Source organism: Glossina fuscipes, unplaced genomic scaffold (assembly GCF_014805625.2).
Source record: "Glossina fuscipes isolate IAEA_lab_2018 unplaced genomic scaffold, Yale_Gfus_2 2, whole genome shotgun sequence".
Lineage (NCBI taxonomy): Eukaryota > Metazoa > Arthropoda > Insecta > Diptera > Glossinidae > Glossina > Glossina fuscipes.
Genome location: NW_023998416.1, coordinates 28682535 through 28702649, shown reverse-complemented (window position 1 = coordinate 28702649; position 20115 = coordinate 28682535).

Below are 20115 nucleotides of genomic sequence, written 5' to 3'. Positions count from 1 at the left end.
AATGGGCTCGAGTGCCACTTGTCGTTACTGAGTTGTTCGTTTATGAAGTGCCATAAAAACGCGGCCACTATGGAATTTATTGCAATGCAAGAAAATGAGAAGACCAAACGAGCAAAATAAGTCACAAACAAAAGGAATTGTTAGCTGCAGTTACAGCGCAAACAACAACAGCAGCAACAGCAAAAGCAGCAGCATTGGGTTAATAGATGAGTCACGTCTCTCATATAAAGTAAACTGTCTAAGTATATGGTTTAGATATAAGTTTTCCTTCCTTTCCGACTGTTCCACATAAATGAACGACTACGAACTATGAAGAATGACTACGTAGATGGAGGGGCATGTGTCGCCTTGAGTATGCCGCTAACAACAAATCGAAATCAGTCACATTGTGGACATTATGTCAACCAATTTAAAGTGAAAACTACGAATTCGTGAGAAATGACACGAAAGCGATAAAGCAATTTCGTTGCGAATTTTCCTTCCCGTTGTGAGTTGATTGGTGGGTTGCTTGCTTGGAAATCAACGAGATTTGCAGTTACTTGAAACTTTAATCGTTAAGAATAAATAAGCGAGTTATAATCGCTTCTTTATTACACTTATAGCGAGCACACAACAAGGAAATATAAGTCAAAAGGCCTTAACATATTTAATATAACTTAATATAATTTAAAAAATTCAAGCGACTTTTAAGTTTACTCATTAGGAAAACAAATGGCAAATTGTCGTGTATTAATAATAAATGTAATAAAATGTAGGCGTTGATATCTTATGTTGTAACGGTAAATACATGCTTATCTCATTTGTTCTTAGTCTTATTCTATTCATTTTCTCTATCAAAATTGACGCCACTTTGCCGTGCTTCCAAAAAACTTTGTTACGCATTCTATTGGTTTGGGCTTAGCTAAGCTCAGTAGACCTTATTAATGATTTTGTTGTCTGGCTGGCTGCTTACAAACGCATAAATTATCTTCCCTTTCTGTACGTACTTTCTCCTTCTATTGGTTTCATATTAAAATCTGAAACTCAAAAATTCAGGTTACACTTAAAACTTGTATTCAAATTTTTGTAGTCTTTTTAGTTTTTTTTTCTCAGAAAACTTTTGCCAAGTTTTGAAGCAAAATTTTTCGGTTACTCTATCCGCAATTTGGAATAATGCCATAAATGCTTGCTTTTTTCATTGTCATGCCGTGTGCGCAAAAAAAAAAAAAAAAAAACAACAAATTGTTTAAAGTTATCACTAATCAAAGTTATTCACTAAGTCTTTTAGTCACAAAGGGAGCATTAAAAATTCAATAGCAAGTCATTGCCTTTTGCCTTTCCTTTCCTTCCACCTATAGTTAATTTATAAGTTGGAAAATGATTAGAACTAAAGGCAGCAGCTTTGATAGATTAGCTCTTATGATAACAATCAGCTTCGGAGTAAGTTAATTTCGCTCAATAATAAGACTCTTGGTGAACTCCATTAATGCGATATGGTTTCTCTCAAAGGATAAATCCTATCGAACGATAACATTAGTTATGTATCTTTTGGTTAACTAGCTCTCAATCGAAAGGCTTTCGGCATTCGAGATTTATTTCGAAAAAATAAAATTTGACAATGATAATCACAATAACAAAATTATGTAAAATATTAAATAAAATGATTTGCCCTAAGTAATTTCATATTTTCCCTCCTTAGGGAAACTTTGAAGAGCGGACTTGAACTTTGAATGCACATCTCTTTATTTTTATTTCACATTAACATATGAATGCACCTATACACAAGGCACAATGTTCTAAAATGAATTGCAAGTCAATTCTAGTTTTGCCTTATATATATAAAGCCAACTTTTTAATTCTCGCAAGACATCTTGAAGCGAATATATTCTTTATATTTCCTATTTCATTGCGATTCAATTTAAAAATGCAGAACATATGTCGGCTCTTATTTTCTCGCTTAGTCGCCTCAATTGGGAAATCTTCAATGGAATGTCTACACCGTCTTCAAGACGTAAGATGCCGGACCTGCTGAAGTTAAATCCTGAATTTCCCGATTATTCACATTAAGGTGCATGCAAAAACGATGAGGGACTATGCGAACCTTTGCAAATTTGCCAATCTTTCTTGGATGGTATCTGGTTCTTCGCTTTTCTATTAAAAGACGCTATCGACCTTCAGAAACGCAAAAAATTTAACACTATCCACCTATGCATCTCTCAAAAATATTCCTCGCCTTGCAATGCATATCATTGTATATCTGTTTGATGGGGTCGGCTGGAGTTCTATACGGCGTTCGCGTCCGGGTAGCCGCTATCACCTCAATGCGTTTGAATGGTATAGTTATGGTATGGTATTGTTTACCAAGGAGCCAACTATTACGTTGATGTCAAGTGCAATGATCTTCCAAGCAAGCTCTTTCATTATGCTGTTTTCTCTTGGGCGAGTCGCACGATTGAGTAAAAAGCAAAAAAGAAGGAGTTAGTTTACTTATCTCTTTTTTTTTTTTTGGTTTGTAAAAGAAGAGTGGTAAGTAAGGGCTATAAGGTGAACTTTTGGTTATCGGAGGAGTTTCGGCGACTTTATTTCCGTTCCGGACTGTGCATTTTTCATGCCGTCATTTTCCTTCACGGATATTGGAATGGAAGTGAATGCCTTTGTACGTTTGGAGGAGAAGTGATTCATCCTTTAAAAGTTGTTGGCATTCCGAACATTGTCGAAAAGAAATTTACATTTGCCATTGCTAATTGTCCTGAGATGTTTGAACTCACGTAAGTCGAAAGTCTTAAAATAGTCAACGAAGAAAAGGTCAGAGTTAATACGGACTCGTTGGCCGTCCTCGTTTTCGTATACTTCAATGAACGCATAAAAGTCATCTAACGCGTCACTGTCATAGAGATTAGCCAGATTATTGTCAACATTACACAGATGGCAGGGGTTACATTGTCATAATTATTGTCCGACTTCGGAAGCACCATACTAGGATTTGTTGGTTAGGATCCAAGGACATGTCTTCGTCAAAAGATTCAGAAGAACGACTTTCAGCAAGCGCTTCTTTCTTTATATTATCTGATTATACCCTCTTAACTTAGTTTTCTTTATATAAGAGAAAACATATAATGTTACAAAATATTGAATTTGCTGGGGATAAAAGTTCACAAATATATTTCAACTTGTAGAAAAGCATTGAAGCATTCAGGTACACATATATAATATTTTTTGCCTTTTTTGCTATATGCACACATAAGTATGCAGCGTTTCCTTTTCACACTAAATCCTTACGTTATTTATAACCTGACACAACACGAAACATGAGCGATTGTTGCACGTCAACCTTTCAACACTGCAGCAATTAAACAAACGAACAGGTATTTTACAAATTAGCAAACAACTTTTTACTTGTTTTTCATTTTTTTTTTTGCTTTTCTATCCCTTAGCCACTACCGAAAAACGGAGGTGAACTCATTCTATAGTGCCCTTTGCAACTCTGTCAAAATCACATCCAAAAGGAGATCACTTTAGCCTCGAGTTCGTGCTGCGGTCCCTTTTACGTACTTGTAGATTTATCGGCTTTGGAAATGATAGGCGCACTTTTTTTTCCCAATGCATTTTTGCCAATGTACGAGAAAGGCTCAAAAGTTTTTAGCATTTCGATAGCGATAGTGTTCAAGTTTCGTCTTACGCCATAAGCAATTTGTTTGTTTTTTATTCCTTTAAACCTCAAGCAAAAACCACTTACACCCGTTTTGTCATTTAGAAAAGAGAAACTCTACAAAGGGGAATAAAAACTGTGCATATACACGAAATCATGTATACGTGTGTGCGATATATGTGTATATACATAACAGTGAAACAAATTTACATACATGGATGTATTACGGGTATGTATATGCACATATATATGCATGTATATATATATATTTGTAAAACAATGAGTATGTTTTGGTGTGTAAATCACAAGCAGATTAAGATAACATTTATGAGTCGTGACAATGCAACTATATTTAAACATATGTGTTATTGTTCACCAGTATTTGAACATAAAGAAAATCCATGTTTCCTGTTTTATATTTCATAAAGGAATTTAGTGATTAATTATTTTTGAAAAATTCTTTTCTCATAATCTGCTGAATAATCGTGAACAGTGAGCAACAAAAATTCATTACAAATTACAAATTTTTGAAGGTAACATTCACAAGTAATGTGATTCATTACTAATAATCATCATTATAACATTGTACTAATAGTAATTATTATTAATTATAATTTAAATTATCGTACCAGTAAGACCAGAAGTAGAAGACCGGAGGCATCTTTCGGCATAAAACGTTGACAAACCGGTAAATAAAGAAAATATATACTTGTCCAAATCAGTCATGTTTACTGCTTTTAGATATGCTGATGTTGTCGTTTGATTAATAAACTTCAATCAATCAATTAAATTTCACAAGAGTATGTACCTGCATCAAACTGGAATAGAGAAAGTCTTCATTTCAATTGCAAACCTATTTTAGGCTTTTAGATACCTGCAGTCAGCCAAGATGAGTTTCATCAAATTTGACAAATGCTTCTTCTTTGTGCATATTTATTGGGGCATAAGTGTGAATAATCTTTTCAAGAAATATCACAATTTTGATATTTAAAGTGAAGACGAACAACGATTAAATATTTAGTCGAAGTTGACACATAGAAGACCCTAACGGGTGAGAACACGGGCGCATAGTTAGGAGAAGGGAATATTTCAAATATAAAAGCCGGTATATCATTTTCATGCAATAAACGTGTGTTTTCTATACGAAAATTCCGATTCAATAATTACCTGTTGGTAGACAAATCAATTTTTGCATTTATTCAGTACAGCTTGAAACGGCTTTTGATTAAAGTTACACCCTTACTACAGACCATATCAATGCGTACTCGTTCTAGTCATCTTACACCGTTGACCATACAATTATAAATTTTACGATAAACCACAATTGTGATTTGACATAAAAATTAATCGTGTCAAGTTTAGGTTAGACAGGACTATTTTTCAGATTTCTTCCGTTGTAAGTGAGAGTACGTTACAATTCCTAATGGGAAGAAGGCCAATTAACTGGAGTATCGTAGTTAATGGTCTCTATTTGTAAGATTTTTTTAGCTATGATTAATTTATAGTAAACTTCTAACGTCGGATTGTAGTAGAGGAAGAGGCGACGAATTTCGCTAGAAGTATATAATAAGCGGAATGACATGAGTCAAAGTTACCTTAACGTATACTATACCCGCCTTATAATCAAGATGACATAGTCGTTCACGTCCATTGGTTTATTAGAGTATCAATGCTCACGATGTCTGATCATGCCAGTAAGCTTCGTGATCGAGAAGGCGCTTTACATTTAGCGGCTATTATAGCAATGGATTTTGTTAAATTTATCACCAGATTTTATAAAAGTATATTACAAGTGTCGCAACACTACTTATCTTCCACTTTATCGCAAAGAAAGTATATTTAAAAAGAAAGAGAAAAATGTTTTAAAAATTCATCTTAAATTTGTTTACGTACTCTCCATAGTACGAAAAAGTGAACATTAGATTTTTTATTTCATTCGCTAGTCAGTGAAAAAAGCGCAAAAGTGTAGAGTGGGTATAAAATTTCAAGTTGTATTTGGCTGGCTTTTAGTAAATTCTTCCCTTTTGTAATAATCATAAGAGTTTATCAAAAGTGCACGCAAAACTTATCCCTACATACATATAGTATTCCAAATCTATATACGGATTACATTAGCAGTATTTTTATGTCCTTCACAAATTTGATAAGAAAAAATCTTATGCATATATATAGAGGCAGTTGGTGCTCAACTTACAAGAAAATTGGGCGATTATATAACTGTTACGAATGCTGACGACATCATTTTTTCAGCTGTGTTAAGTCTATTCTATCTTTTATTTCCAAAACCGATCTGACGAGTACATATCGACTACTTATGTGTATGTCATGCATATATCATACATACTCATATCATGGGTTTGTCATAACATATATGCTAATATGTCATGCATTCCGCGCCGGATTTTAAATTAATTATTAATATGTGTGCAAGTATCCATTTAAAAGGAACACGAGGCCGAAAGCAATGTTACAAGCCGTCTCAGTAGAAGCATTCTATGTCTTCATTGTGACAAAACATGCATATTAGAGATCGTTATAAACGTTCTGTAGACACATGTAAGCTATTTTTTTATTATAATTTTACATAAACAAAACGCATGCATAGACGTACAGTTAAACAGTTCATGAGTAACGAGCTTCGTTTATTGTAAGAACAGTGAGCTTTTAGTATGAAGGAATTCGGCTCCATATAGAAAACTCGCTCAGGAAATGATTGCAACCTGGAACGTTCTACTCTTCCTGCCGTCATCCGCAGCCATTACTTCTTCCGATTAACACCGGCTTCAAAAGATTACTTATTCTTTGCTCGATCGGTGATTCGATTCTCATGATGGGTTCTTCAAAATGGATTCTTTTAGCAGTAGCCCTAAACAACGAGATTATTTTTGAGATGAAATTCGTAAATTGCCGAAAAGATGTGGACAAGCCATAGCTACCGATGGATAATACTTTGAATAAAATGCATTCTACCGTTTTCTCCGAATAAAGCTTGAAAGTTACAAAAACCCTTCAACATTTATTTATACGCCCAATAATATAACCGACCGAGCAAAACCTTTATACACTTAGCTTACACTTTGTGGAAATACTCCGTGGTTTGCAATATCGTTGTAATATTGTCACAGTTTTTTATTTTTTTTTTTTGGCATTTATTAAATTTGTTGAATGCTTGTAGCATAAGAAAGACCGACTCGAATATACTGTTTACAGTGGAATTATTTAGTAGATTCCGTACACCGGTCCATATGTTTTTCTGTTTGTTGAGCACATTGTTGCGTTACTAAAATTGGGTTCACAAAAAAAATTTGATCTCAATTTCCCCTTTTTTTTCAATTAAGTTTCGTCCAAAATTTCGCTAAATAAATAGGTCTTTAATGTAATTCCACTTTTAATAGTTTACTTAACTTGACTCCAATTGGTCATGTCAAAATGAATTGTTCAGGAACAAAACAATTAAACATAATGACAAAATTATTAGAGAGAGAGAGAGAGAGAGCTTCGTGCAAACGAAATTTCTATTCAACTCGAATAATAATGAAAACGCAACAATGGAAACGGAAATCGCGCACTGTCCAACGAAAAGTCATAAAATGAAACAAAACAATTTGTTGCGGCTCGTAAAACAGTTGCCGTTTACCTGCATATAAATTAATAACAAGCTTTTCACGTTATTGTTGTTGTTCATAATTCGTTAAAATTCTAAAATTAAAATTATTATTGTTTCTGTTGTTAGGTTGTATTGAACATTCGAACGCTAGCGAAAACAATAATTAATAAAATGGAAAATAATTGAAAAGTTTTAATAAGGAAATCTAAATACACTTGTTGGCGAAGAAAAAGTGCAATATTAGACTTAAATTCAAGTTGAAGGTGAAGTGGCCATTGCCGGTACTGTCTTCTTAAGATACTAAACTTTTCAAAAGTTTAAAAAAAATTATGTTAGTTTAGGAAATAGAAACACTTGTTTCACGTGAATAGTAAAAAATATTTTACTCAAGGTACTATCTATCAATCTACTGCCCTTACTGCTCTCTTACTACTCCGAACGTAGTATGTTCTGATGTCTCATTTCTGGGATATTTGTGTGCTTGAAATGGAGGAAGGAATGTCTAGCGAATAGATGCGACAGCAAATTCCAGTTCATTAGGGAAAACTACTGAATCTATGACGCCTTGTTGCAGGCGGTGCTATTGAAGCGTTTCCCGGCTGATAGCCGCAGGCCTACTCGCCTTCACATTCCATTGTGTCCTTATTCTGTGGGCTATAGCTGTACTGAGTGCTCGGCCAATAAAGACAGTAGGGTCAACACTTCCCAATTTACCTCCCCATATCTATCTCTCCGCACCTACTTCCTCCCCATTTCTCTTTCGCCATCTCCGTATTACACCTATAGGAGATATCACCCGATTGAAAATACTTCTGATGGTCGCGACTGCTTTTTTCATTATGCATTTTTCATCACCTGACACTTTCCTTCATTTAAGGAGGAAAGTAACGGCTATCGCATTTAGGTCTTTTTTTTTTTTTTTTTTTGTTTGGTGTAAAAGCCGAGTTATTAAAGGTTCTAACCATGTTGTGTACTATTTATCCAAATAATTTACACCATTGTGTAAAAAGGAATCACATTTTGACGCAAAACAGAATTCACTAAGGTCATAGGATGATATAGAGACATTCGGCACTGTTGACGATTTCATAGGCGATCGGCTTTATTAAAAATTCTACCCCACTTGAGATTCGAAACCCACGATAGTTGAGTTGTTAGCCGAGACTCTACCTACTCGGCCATGCAAGCGATATTTGGTATTATTTCTACAAATGGAAACAATGCAGATTTGATCGAACGTTTTCTGCGTTTCATTTGCCCCTGAACGAGAAGACTTTTTACTAAAAAAAGATTTCAGGGTAAAAGGGTTTTTCTAAACAAAATTTGGGAGAGGGAGATTAAACGCTTACCATTCGTATTCTAATTTCTTGCTGACTAATGAGAAATGCGATATATCCTTACTGGTAGATATAAAAAGAAAAGAAAGTATTATTTGTATCTAACTTCTGCACTCGCTGTTTTGAATAAACATTTCCACAAATCTATATCTTGAAATTTTCCCGAACCTTGTCTATGCAATTCACATTTCGCAACTACTGTGAGTACGAGTTGTTGAACAAGTTTCCCGGCTATCACAACGTGTAGTAGTCATGATGCCGGTTGATCAGACGGTAAATTCAGGTTTGCATCACAATGCGGAAAATCCTGTAACTACTTTGTGCCTTCACTAAGCTACATGTGGAGCAAAGCTCAAGTGAATGGAAATAATTCAACTGACTGGCAGTAAATACTCTTTTATATTAATTGCGATGTTTTCTTTCCTACATTGCTTAAAATAAACAAGTCCTCTGGAATTGAAGCCAAGGTTTGTGTCATGGCTTTAATATTTTTCAAAATTTTGCTTACGATCAAAGATGGCGGGAAATATTGTAGACTAATTGACTTAGTTTGTTATAACAATCAATTTCATGCTGAAATGAATAATGCAGAACGAGTTTGAGTTATGATGACTCTCCTCTAATATCTCACATAATATTTTCCCTCCTATTGCACGTCGACAATGAAATTATTTTATCCGTGTGCCATTGTATTTATATAATATTATAATATAATATTGAAATACAACAAATATTGTGGATTTAAGCTTTGAATGCGTACTCGCCTGCTCGCAAGTAACATTTCTAGGTAAATGCTTAATTATTGTTATAATGTTTAGTTATGTGTTAACAGAAATAAAATATGTTTTCGGCAAAACGCATATAACCGCAGATGAATTTTGAAATAATACACATTTATTATATATACATACGAGTATTTATCTGCGGATGAACTTTAACCCATATTTAATTATAGCTTTTCAAATAAAGCCCAATAATTGTCATAATAATTTATTGTACCACTAACGATGATTTGTTTAAATTAAAATTTATTTTTTTGCAGCATTTTTAGTTTTATTTTTATAATTTTTAATTTCGGTTTCAAAATTTGGACAAATTAATGGCGTTCTCCGCATAATTCCTGGCTATTTGTTAAAACAAAGAATAAAAGGTCGCTACAGGCAATAATCCTCCGCGTATGTATAGGCTTTTATGTTAAGACATAAGAGGTGTTTTTTTTATACAATTGTTGGCACGATTTCGGAATATGAATGTGCTGAAGGACTTGTTCGATCCACTTGTAAAATACATTGGACAATCTGGCGCAAGATATGGCGATATCTTACTTGTGCTTATAGTACGTAACTTAAGCCGAGAACGCCTCGGTTTTCAAAAGCAAAATCTACAACAATTATAATAGCTGCAAAAATACACATTCGCACATCTATTCTATTGGTGTTTGTACACTATCTGCACAAAAATGGAAAAGAACGACTTTGCTCATTCAATACGGTAGAGTATCCAAATTTCATTTTCTTTGAGTTTCTCTTAAGTAGTGTATTTATAATCAGTATAACTAAAAGGCAGATTAAAAAAATTTATTTATCTATTTATAACTACAGGGATTAGCTTTATATATTTCAAAATTTTTGTAATTTTGAGTTATGGAGTATCTACTACCTGGCTATACGAGGCATGTACATCTGAAACAGGAATTGTTCCACTAGAAAGCTCATGTTTAGTGTATGAATTTGTTCAAACTTATTTTCTTCGAAGTATTTTTCCCACTTATCAATGCAACACCAACAAAACTGTTATTCCTTTAAGGCAAACTAGTCATCGAGCCGTTTTTGAAAGCAGTAAAGCACTGCTCAGCAAATACTTGCCCCATCAATGCAAACAAGTGGTAATCGGAAGGACTTGAGTTTGACGAGCATGCCGCATGTGCTACCAAACACTTCCCAGTTGAGTGCTTTCAATGTATAGCGCACACGTTTTGTTCTATGGACTGGTGGGATGCAAAAAAAGACTTTATTATGGTTGGATGGTTATTAAACAATTATATTTTTTCATTTATATTAGTTTTCTATATTTCTACTTTACCAATAGGAGGAGAAAATATAATGAAAACTTGTTAACAATTTCGTATTATTAGAAAACACAATACCCTAAGCATATTGTATAAAAGGAAAATAATTTGGACGCGTTGTTGTGAGGTACAATCACAAACGTAACGTAGGGTGCCATAACACTTTTTCTGCAGGGCAATATCAGAGGTATTCTTATCTGCAGAAGTGGGTAGCTGAGGGTTGATAAGGGCGATGTGTTACGAAAAGAACTGTTGGCCGACACGTAGTAAAGTAAAGTCGATTCGTAATTTTCGAACAAAGGCAATCTTCTTGCAGTGACCTCTTCAAGGACAGTTCTTTTCGATCTAACTAAGGGCTAACCTATTTCAATGCTTCGCTGAGCTTAATTCTAAAAAATAATTTCACATAAATTCACTAATGTGACTTAGAAAATCTCCCAATAGGCTAAAGTAAAATTTGGTTATGCGCACATCCAATGCAAATGGAACTATAAAATGCAGTGGCTGCAAATAAAAAATTCTCGCTACTTTTGGATCACGTGTTGTTTGCAATATAATTTAAGCATAGGATAATTTGTAAGCCATATACAGACAGATGAGGTAACATGTACGAAAAATTGTTACGGAAACAATGTAGAGTAATCGATTGTTCTAGACCTTCTATATAGGATCTATAGAAGGACTTGCTTGATAAACTAATATTATCTCATCTCAATGAAAAAACGGTTTTACGCCATTATTAATAAAAAAGAAAGGCTTAAAGAATTCATTGTGTTGCATTGGTGGTCTCTCTTGCATGACAGCTACTGCAAAAGAATTTTATTATATCGTTGTAACGCACAAGACTTTAATAGTGGGAAGGGCGAATTCTCAGTCGGCTTAACTAACTATTTCTCATATGTGATTTCGTAAGTCTGTAGGAAATATTCCTATAAGAAATTCGATTCTTTAAACTAGCGTCATTAATGGTAAAACGATAAATTTACTATCAAGCATAGAGGAAGTTTCATCGCAGGAAATAAATGTAGTTTATCGTAATATACCTAAGGGTAAATGCATAGAAGAACTTTGAGAAAAACTGTCGGCAAGTAGTTCTCATTAATATTAAAGTTTAGTTTCCGTGAGAACGTTAGTGCATAAGTAAGTGCATAATATCCCAATAAGTATGCAACGTCAGTTTTCTTACCTTTATAATATTAACAACGGAATCTACATAGTTAAGCTTACGTCGAATCTTAATATCTTCCAGCAACATATGGTGACGAATCAAATTTGTTATTTAAAGCTTTAAAGCAGCTGCAGCGATATAAATCAAACTGAGGAAGCATGCAAAATTAATGCGCATAATTGCAGGTTGTTTAGCTCATTCTTAAGAGCCTCGATAATTAACATTTGAAATATGCGTATGGCCGCGCTAAACAGCGGTTAACTGCTATGATAGCCGAAATATAGGCAGATTTTGTTAATACTTTGTGGCTGCAATGAAAAGAATCTGGCTCCTGGACTTCGATTAAATATCTCTCGAAATGGCGAGTCTAGTCGTTATGATTAAATCTGGTCTAGATGACTATCGTATATTGATTATGATACACCTATTGTGGTGCAAAAATACTTAAGCTTGTGCGGATTTGTGCAATACCTACAAGGACGAACCTACCTCTTATTATGCCAATCGATGCAGAATCACTCTCTGAATCACTTCCTGAATCGGTCTAAGCTAATTTGCCCGTTCATCCGTCTTCTTTTCCTTTGTTCAACTTGCAGGTCGGAACTTTCGAGATATTTTGATGATATATGTTATGTCGCCATGTTTTGGCCCAACGACAAAAGCTATTGATAATGTTTCGGGTCGGCGCATTTTTTCGAGATTATGTAGTTTTTGTGCTCTACTCATAAATGACATAAAGTGAAAAAAATCAGTTAGGCCCGTCCAATGTTGTGCAATATCAAAATATTTTTCCCTTTTTTTTAATTTTTTTTTTTTTTTAAGATATAGACGGAGGGTACAAGAGAGTCGGCTACAATCGAATATATTATTATTATTATAATTCCTTTTGCTTGCATCTAAATAAGCGGCAACATTAGGCATAAGGACAAAAAGTATATAGTCTCACTTACACTTTTTACCTCTTTCCACTCATGCCAATCCATATTTACAAAATTTAAGCTCCTAGACAGAAAACTAGCCATGTACGATACATCGCTGCGCACTTTAGTGGCAAATGACCAAAAATGAAAATGAAAGCACTACACTGACGGCAATAAACATACCATATATAGCATAAATCAGTGCCATTAACCCATTCAGCATTCACATGATAATCATTTTGTAAGTTCTGACCTGGTTAAATAAGATGAAGTCGTTTCATTTTGTATCGATAGACCTTCGCACCAATAGAAATAGATATAACGGAAAACACTGCTAGTATAATATCGTAATAGTCACTGACGTCGCATCGTTGAATATGTTTTCATATTTCTCACACATATATACGAATGAACGAAAAATATCCGCTTAATACGTTCCCTTTATACATTTTCATGAACATTGTCGTTATACACTTTGTCATTGACTTTTTAAGAAAATATGTACAAAATGAAATAACACAACACGGCCTACAAAAAGCTTTTATATATTGTACACATATGTGGAAAGATGAGATTATGTGCGAGTATGTGCTGAACATATAGTTGTGTATAAGACGAGTAACTGCAGAACAATACCGTAATAGCTCGGCGTAATATTTTCCAACGGTACAGGAGTAAAGGACTTTTGAAAAGTAAAGAATCTTCTGTAAGTCACGAATGTGACTTACTTATGTTAAAGTAATGAATTGATGTCATTTGTATGTAAATATATAGATATGGCATACCTTTACAAGTGGAAGTACACCAGATACATAAACTAGGCGTTGTTGGAGGGTGATAAGAGCACACACGATACAGACATGGCCAGATCAATTCAGAATTTCACGCTGATCAAGAATATATATACTTTTTAGGGTCTCTGAAGCTTCCTTTTGGATCTTACGTAAATTATGATTATATCGCCATCTTACAGTGGTGAGCATAAAAAGTAAAAACACTATTGTAGCACACGGCTCGCCATTAAATATCCTACGCCACTTCGCTTAATATGCTTATTCATATAACGAATTTCTAATGCAAAATTTTATATTGGAAGGGATCGAAAAAGTGTGCCGATCCGAACCGTTTCGAATAACTTTTTGTATATAATTGATTGTAACAAATTTCATCAAAGTATCTCAATAATTGTGACCTGTAAGTTGAACACAAGAAAACAAGAAGGACATACGGACAGACAAGCATAGATCGATTCAGGAAGTGATTCAGAAAATGATTTTGGATCGATCGGCTTAATGATAAGTGGGTCTACTTCAAGTCCATCTGGGTATTGCATGCATCCGCCCAAACGTAATTTGCCCTGGTACCACAAGCGGTACGAACTTTCTATCAGTTTATACTTTCGTGCAAGTAAAGCGTGCATTTTCTCATACCGGAAGTGTCTATTTTCTAGTTCCGTAAAGTAAATGTGTGTAGATATGCTCTTCTGCTTGAGATTTGGATTAAATTTGTTTTCCAAATATTCTTTGGTCGTTGCCTTTATTGGTGGAATACAATAAAAACATAGTTGTACAGCGTACGGAAATTGTTATTTTTTATTATTATTTTCTTTTTTACAGTGAGGTTGAACTATTTGTAAAGGTTGGTCTCGAAGCGATTCCGCAAGGGGTTCCGCAATGATGTTACCATAATGCTGTAGGGTAGGTGGTAGTGGATAGCGCGCTATGTCAATTAACGAAAAGAAGCTTATTACGAAGACAAGAAACTCACCGATACGTTTTGTGTTACCATTAAAGGAGAACACTCGAGACAGATGACAACTAATCTCTGTTGGCAAATCTTAGATGATTTCAATTTGGACTTGGATTTCATTTATTGAGGGAAAAGTTTAATATTCGTGCGGTTTCCAAAAATGTTTACATGAGCTTGCCGATCAGTTTGTGCGGTATAGTTCTATTTGACTCTTTTGACTCTTTGTGGAGCATTAGCTTACTCGAGCAAACCCTGAACTCTCACTGATTTTGTTGAAAAGCAGCAAAACTTGGCCTTCAGAAATGAATTTACGCAAAAGCCCGAAGGCCGTCATTTACATGAAATCATTTTTTAGATAAAAATTGAGTTAACCAATATCTCAAATAAGAGAAAAATTCATATTGATATCGTTTATCGTTTAGTTTCTATTACAAATTAAAGAAAACCCTTCTTCCATGACCGTACGATAATATATATATTTTTATATGTCTGTATAGTTTTTTGGGAATTAGAAGCTGACCTAATGATTTTTGTTTTAATATAACAACCAAACATGAATAAATCTGTATGTCACAAGAACAATTTTACTTTTTACCAAAAAGATTAAAAGCAAAGAAAAATGTTGACAATTATCTTGTGAGTATCAAAGGTAATTAAGTTGAATGATTCTGGATACCGAGTAGAGTGTTTACTTTAAAATTATTCAACAATTTTGTTCATAATTATATTCTATAAATATTTTCATATGTAAACAACATATTGCCTTAATGCAATTATATTAAAGCAAAACTGAAAAGTCAACTAACTTAAAGCGCTACACTTTAAAGATATAAAAAAAAAAAATGTGAAAATCATATATAAATTTTTTTGTGTAATCCTGGATCCTTAAACCAATTGAACCAAGCAAGAAATGGGAAATGATGCGAAAAAATGTAGAATCAATCGTTTTCACTGTAGAGGCAGATAGTTAGGCAAACATCTTTAAGCCGATTGGTTCATAGGTGTGTCCTATGCACTACAGGCATATTTATATGCGTTACATATATATGTAGCAAGTCTTTCGTAATGCGTATAAACAATTGTTTCCAAAAATCCGTTAAACTTTATACGTAGTCCTATGTAAGACGTTGTGTTTATCCCGCTTGTACGACTAGAGAAGATATTTATAGTGCGATTACTCGGTTACCTTGTCGTATTAATGATGCATAAGACAACTATGCGCGAATGATTATTAGTTTAAGCTTATAGAGTCGAAAATATAATCTAAATTAAATTATCAGGAGAGTGTTAAGTCATTGAAATCTATGAAAAAATGTCCGTTGCAGCGAAAGCGAAAAGTTTAACATATCACGCTGGCACTGAGTTTTATGCTACGTGAACGTGTAATGCTTCCAATTAGTAAACATAAGTCAATGTCAGTTCATGACAGGATCAATTTAAATTTTCAAGTCAAACGAACTCAAATCTTTCCATTATTTTTACCTATTTATTCATGCATATGCAAATTCATTACAGCGTTCGCTTTCCTTTTTATATATACAGCATAAGCAGCTTCATTTCATTATATGTGATCAACGGTAAAGATAATATTCCAATTTATCGAAATGATGTTTTTATACTTTTAACAGCGACAATAACAATCACGACAGCACAAAAAACAACAACGTCATTAAGAGCATTAAAATTATATGAAGCAAATATGAGGAAAATATCCAAACCGGTGGGATTAATAATCATAACATTATCTATCTATCACCATCAAAGCATATTTTCATTGATAAAAACTCACACATTTGCAATTATTATACGTGCATACATATACATCTATATATATATAGTATTATGGATAAAATGGCAGGAAAATATTTTGTAAGTTCGTGTTCGTATGAAAATTGACACACGTAACCCTTGGTGTCTGATTTATTGATAGCGATAAGCACCGTAAGTGTGAAGTACGTTTTTACACGAGCTGGTACACGTGTACATATTAATGCGCACACATCAACATTAACAAACGTACATAGCCTTATGCATCCATAAAGGAATTCAAAAAATTAACGAAAAATATTTATGATTATCATAAAGATCACGAGCGCTTTATGCCTTTAAGGTCCAGATCAAAAGCGAATCGCAGTCTCAAGCTTGATTTGTTGATTTGTATAATGTAAACAGTTAATACAAAAATTGCATTTTTAAAAATTAGGTCACACAAAATGCCTTATCCTTGCGTAACGCATAATATTCCATTCACACAAATCCTTTTTTTTATTCATTCATTCATCCGTTAATGATTTCACAAAAAATCTCCTTATCATAGTTCATAGAAAAAATATATATCTCATCGCATATACGCATGAAATTCTTTTTCCTTTATCATACGCTTTAGCATTGAATAGAGTGCTAAGTAGAAGGAAAATTTCTACTTTGCCTGCCTGTATTCATGCTTTATGCATAAAATGTCATTCAATTGCATCCGTACCCCCATGCACGTATTCGCATATACAAACCGAGACAAAGTAACACTTTAACACAATTTGAAAGCTTTTACATCACATTTCACATATTTTAACATACATATAAACTTACGCATATATGTGCGAGTAGGTGTAGAAGCATGTGAATACATAAAACACAATCTGCTCCACAAAACGTTTGTCGTTACATTAATGGGCACGTAACGTGTTTATTTTAGCGAACATTATCGTACAAAAGAAAAAGGGAAATAAAAACCGCATTTATGTGAATTTGTGTCGTCGTCGTTTGCGTGTATATGCGAGTATGAAATGAATTTATATATACTTCCACTGCTAGTTATCGTTACAATCATCAATAGTTTATGAATCAATAAAACGTAACAAATTTTATAACCATTCTCATCGAACCTCTCGCCATTCGAATTTTGGTGAAAGCAAAGACGTGTTGTTATTTTTTTTTTTGTTGTTTTTTCTGCTTCTTCGAAGAATTTAGGAATGCTTACAGTGTTTACGTACTTTCGTGGAGGTAGTCACACAACCCCACACATTTGAAGAACATTTATGTGGTTTAGCAAAGTAACGAAAATTTAATAACATATCATGGCCCAAAGTTGCGGCATTAAGACTTGTGCAACGCGCTGCAGAAAGTTCAAAAGATAAGAGAGTATAAAAGTAAAATCAAACATCCTTGTAAACCAGTTTCATGTCATATTAAGACTTTTTTTAACGATTCGCATGTTTCTACACAAATACTACTGAATATTAGATGAACTGCAACATATTAAGCCTTTAAGAAAGTCAACTTCATATAAGTTTTGCATTCATGGAAACGAAATTCGTATGCAGAGACAGGCAGAGACTTTTAAAGCTAACTAATGAAGTATGCCCGGTTAGTATGAAAGATAATTTTCTTTATTTTTTTTCGCCCCTTACTTATTACTCTTCACCATATCGCACGCTCTTCTTCAGAACTCTTGCTTTGTCGTTTATGTATATGCAGAACTTTGAATCCTTAGAGCTAGCAAGCGAGAAAATATCACATAGTTGATAGGCCAGGTGTAGTGGCAAGCAAAATTATCTTAACTGCTAAAAATGGAACTTGGGGAGTCCAAATCGATCATGCAAGGTAGACTTACGTCAGGCTTGGTCAGCTGAGCAAAGTGGGTGGAAACGCAAAATGTGTGACGAATTCGGGAGTGCATCCTATATCACGAAAGAAAGTTGAAATAAATATTGGAGAATATTTAAAAACTATAGTCGGCGAGTGTTGCTCAGGTCAGTTGTTGGAAAGCAGTAACAGTCCTGTCATTGTTAAAAGGGAACAGCGAAGCCTGGAATAAATCTTTGAAATGATAATACGCTCGTTTTTGCTTCACTTCGCCTTCTCATTTTCAATAATTTTTGATCACGAAATATAATGTGAGGACAGAGATGAAATTTTGTAAACGAATCTCAACCACCGCCAAACAACAAGCTTTAATAGAAGACTACAAAGGAACTAAAATTCAGAATTTCGCTTCCAACAACAAATAAGCCATAGTAGATTTAGGTGTTCCTTAAATTGTTACAAAATTTTCTTTAATTAAAGTTTACTCTATAGAAAGCTCTCTTATGTGTTCATTTATGTGTTTGTATGTAAGCTTATGAACTTCATTTATTTTGTAAAGATCAACAATCGATTACTTACCTTTTGAAAACCATTAACTACTTAACCATTGTCTGCTATTAAATGGAGGTGTAAACTGGAAACTTGTATGCTGGTCGGGTGGTTGGTTGCTGTGTTTCATCTATGCTTATCCCCCTCATCGATTCGAATGGCGGCTCTTCAATGAATCAAGCAGCAATCGACGTTGTATGCGTGTATATGCATTCATTTGCCAAACTGAAAATGTTCTTTATTGTTTGGCTGGATTGTTTGTTGTTGCACTTAACAACTTTCTGTATTTATTAGAGTCTTGACTTGAGACATCCTGTAATTTTCAGTCTTGCTTGTAAACAATTTTGCTATTTTGCAAATTTAAATTTGCCTCATCGCTTTACTTATAAACCATAATAACATTCCTTTGGTGTAGTAATTGTTTGTTGGCTTAATTTGTGTTGCGAAGGAATTAAACGAAATTGTACTAAATCGTGAGAGAAGGGGGGGAGGCGGAGAAACGAAATACTTTAAATGGTTCTTTTTCTGTTTTTTTTTTTTCTCTTTTTGCTCTAATGGGTTCAAAGCCTTAGTATTTCCTCTACATTAACTCTCACACTAAACAAGTATTTGTACATACATATATATGTATATATGTATATGCAAGTTTCCGTTTTATTACGTTTCCGTTTCACATGTGTGATGAATTTCAATAATGCTATTGTCTACTTTTAGGCTTTTTATTTACATTGTGCTTCTTTTCTTTTGCTTCGCACAACCATAGCAGCCCGTGATGGAGAATGTCAAGTCTTTAGCGGTTCGCTTGAACTTTTGTTTTCATCATTGGTTTGCCACGTTTCCTGACAGTGGCGACTGTGTACCATTGTTTTTATTTGCTTTTTCTTGCGATGTTCTTCCGCTTTCACGTTCGGTTTGTTTCTGTTTACTTTTTAATAACTCCCACTTAAAGGCAGCACTTTTGTGCAGTTATTCCGTTTGTGACTCACGACTCATAACTCATTTCTTCCAAACATATACTTACGATTATTCGGGAATTTTTAACATATCATATTTCGGAACGGAAGATGTAAAATAGAGAGACTTAAAAGCAATAAGCAAGGAATAGCTTATCTCATTTCCAAATGCTTCAACACAAATCACAAGATATGCAAATGGCACCGAATCACCAAGGAATCCACTTTTCTTCCGCGTTGCTTTGACTACGAGGCAAACTGTTCTTCAACAATCCTACTAACTAACTAAGGTATGCTGATGTGTCCAACATCAATAAGGAAGAGATGTTGAGAATCCTTTAGCTATGTGACTACGATATTGCAGAGGTTCACGGCCTTAATGTACCCATGCCTTGTCATCTTTTGCACAGATCGCTGTAGGAGAGACTTACCCTTTCAGCATGTTGGCAGAAGATAAGGCAGCAAGATATAAAGATACATTTGAACTCAAACCCCCCTGTGCAACTAAACCGGGGCCTGGATTGTTGCATTTATCTGATATCGAAGATATCAAT